We start from the raw sequence: 3485 nt of genomic DNA, 5'->3' as shown, positions 1-3485 counted from the left end.
AACTAATATAGACTTGTTTTTGATTTTTTTTGGGACAATGTTATAGTTTCTTTTAGCTTACCTTGGCAAGATTACTTCGACGATGTTAAAATAAGCACCGCATTAATTATACATTAAGCTAATAAAGCTGCCACGTCGCGGTGTTTATGTGTAGCTGCTTTGGTATTCATGCCTCGAGCATAAAAGTATATGCGTTTTGATTTTATGGCGAACTTTATCATGATGCTAACAGCGAGCGCGCACTCACGCACTCACGCACTCACCGATAGATGGCAGTCGCAGTCAATTGATGAATATATTAATTAAATCACCATCTCATAGCGATATACATAATATTGTGAGTTCGTGGATACCAGTCTCAAAATCTATGCAGTTATAGGACAATTTATGAGCTGCAAGTTGCCTAGTGACTATTCCGTGCGATCTATGTTGAAACATTACGGTACTAATTGGAATTTGTTGTTAAAACCAATTCAAGACGTTTTAAAGCAGATTGTTCGTTGTAAAATCAGTTCGTAGACATTGAGAATGTAAATGTCATGTGAATACGCAATTTAATTAAAGGTTTAGAGAATAATAGAGTAGTAATAAATAAATGAAGGAAAACAACATGACACCCAAGGTTGGAATAAGGACCAAGTCTACCAGTATACTCATAAACAGATAATGTAAGAGTGTGAAACTATTGGCCTTCCAAACTTATTGCCGCACCAAATAAACAAAAATCGCAAGCAGAAACCTTTACGAATAAAAAGTCACACTTGTCGTTTATGACATGAGTCAGTAGCCTGCGGGAGTGGCACCCTCGCGTCGGCAGCGGCGATATGGCACACTAAATCCGCCTCCGCACACCATAAAGTTCCCATAAGACATAAAGAAAGCGCCGTAAAGGCCGCGCGCTCCGGGAGCTCCGCCCGGACCTGTAACACCGTTACGAGCGCAGCGTGTGTCGCCGCCCCTCGGCCCAGCATCGCGCACCGCCAAACTCGTATTAAGATGTACTTTCTGATATTTCATTAAGGCAGGTGCAAACGCGGTAAAGTCCTCAATTCACAGGTAACTTCAATTGACCTAATACCCGCAGTGGGGAAGAGGATGCCACAGTGCTCTTCAAGTGTCTAGGGTTCTGCGTTTTGTCCGACGGAGGACAATTCATATAAAATATAAAAACTTAAATAAATAAAAAGTGTAATACTGTTGAAAGATGCAGTGTGCATCCGGCTCACCGCTGCCGTCCGCCGCCGCAGTCTCTGTCGCTTATCTCATAATAAATTGCTTGCGAATATCGTAGCTGATTTCTGCCGCACCGAGCGGAATGTATTCTTAGACCCATTTTGCGCTAATAGCGCGGCTCGTTTCGCTATACCCAATTATGTTATTAGAGAGAAATTCTGAACTGCACGCAGTGTGGGGCGCGGGGCGCGGGGCGCGGGGCGCGGGGTGCGAGGGCCCATTCCGGTTACAGGGAACTGAGTGGTCAGGTGCGCAAACTATGTGTATCGTATACCCAAGTATAAACAGTAAGGACAACAAGGAAGACACGACGTTACGCTGAAGGTAACAGCTGTTGCAGGGATGACTGAGCTCGACATCAGCGTTACCAACATAATTTATAAATTTTCACACGACACCGAGTTTGATTAAAAGATAACACAAATTAAAACATCAAATTAATTGCTCCCGTAACTAAGACATTCGGAGCCGCAGAGGGCAGCACCGGCGCCGAGATAAACTATCACTACCAGATAACTTAAAACTATTTAATGAGGAGAGATTTACCACAAATATTACTACGAGGATATAAAGAGCTCTAATGAAAAATTTGACGCGGCCCATAAAGATTTACATCTCTTTCATAAATTGATAACGAGGTTTTAATGCGACTTATGTATTAAATTACTTCACTAAACTAAACTTGCTTCATGCTTTTAAAATGCATACTGCTGCGCGAGAAAACTTTTATGTCAATAAAGCACTTGAGTTAGCAAAGTGTGTGTTAATATATTGCCTAAAAACTATACAATGAAACTTAATTTAGTCTCCAAGGGCTTCAATAATATCTAATTCTGAGAAATAAATAAAATGAACGAGAGGCTTCAACAAAGCAAAGACTTTTTTAAAAACTCTACACAGTGGAGAGTGAATTTGTTGAAAGTTGCCATCAAATAATAAAACACTAAAATCCTGATGATGCATAATGTCTGTGCAACAGGATGACGTTGCTTATACGATAGACTCACCTGCCAACTGTTACTACTTATATAGTTTTCTTGTTTACAGTATGTTATCAGGTTGTAATGTTCTCACATTCAAGTTACGAGAGTTCATTGTCAGCTGTAAGAAATAACATTTTATGTCGACGCCCCACATTCATATTGCTCTTATATTAACCTTCTATTTTGATAATAAGCCGATTCAGATTTTAAATTAACTCCCAAGCACTAAAAGTGAAATTTAAAGTGAATAAGAGATTATTTTGGGAGATAATTCAGGTACGCCACACCGTATATTTAGTGTGTCGAAGCGGTTCGCATGCGTGCCGCGTCGTGACCGGCCCGCCCCGGCTCACGGCTGTATCAATTACCGGCAATTACGCCGGAGTGCGAGCCCCCCGCCGGCGACCGCCGCCCGGTGACCGCCGCCCGGTGACCGCCGCAAGCTCGCATCGCACAGCTTCCCAGAACCGCACTCATCTTAACTGCATGTCTATCATATTTATGTGATGGTCGACCTCAAAAGTTATGTCGTCTGTAGCCTGTAGCAGGCCGCTGGCGGCACTGATTCAATCGAATTTTACTGTTTAACTTCATGCAATTATACTCGTACTTACTTACTTACTGTGAATTAATCTACAGCAAGTTGTGATAAAATAGTGCAGATTTATCATAGTTTATCTGTCGTAATATTGTAAAAAGGACACTTTATATAAATTATTACAGTAATTATACTAAGGATATTGCCTTTTCTGAGCATCTGTATTGATCATTCAACGTCTAATTGAACGTAAACGGTTTATCAGTGAGTTAAGCAGCTTTCAACGGCGATGGGAACAAAAACTGGGCTTGTGGCGAGAGGGGACGAGTTATGATAACTGAGCCGGCTGTAGTGCGGGAGCGAGGGGGGACGGGGGCGGGGAGCGGGAAGCGGAGCGAGCTCAGGCCGATGATGTACTATATTACAAGACAGTGAATTAAATGAAAACAAAAGTTTAAATTGAGCACATCGACAATTATAAACATTAAAAACTTATAATCCGTCAGATGTTTCGTCGATATTTTGGTTTAGTTCAACATTACTTCTAACTATTGCAGTAAACAAGTTGTACAGCCCTGCAATACCATAGTAACATCTAATGGCCTAGCTATTAGATGTATGGCAAGGCGGGGAAATCAACGTCTAAAAGGAGTGCACCTGACACTTATCGTTCCTGACTTGTGAGGCATGCCCTGTAAAGCGTGCTGGGTGTAGGGTGCGGGGTGCGGGGT

Source organism: Papilio polytes, unplaced genomic scaffold (assembly GCF_000836215.1).
Source record: "Papilio polytes unplaced genomic scaffold, Ppol_1.0 DF823923.1, whole genome shotgun sequence".
Classification (NCBI taxonomy): Eukaryota; Metazoa; Arthropoda; class Insecta; order Lepidoptera; family Papilionidae; genus Papilio; species Papilio polytes.
This window is presented reverse-complemented; position numbering follows the sequence as displayed.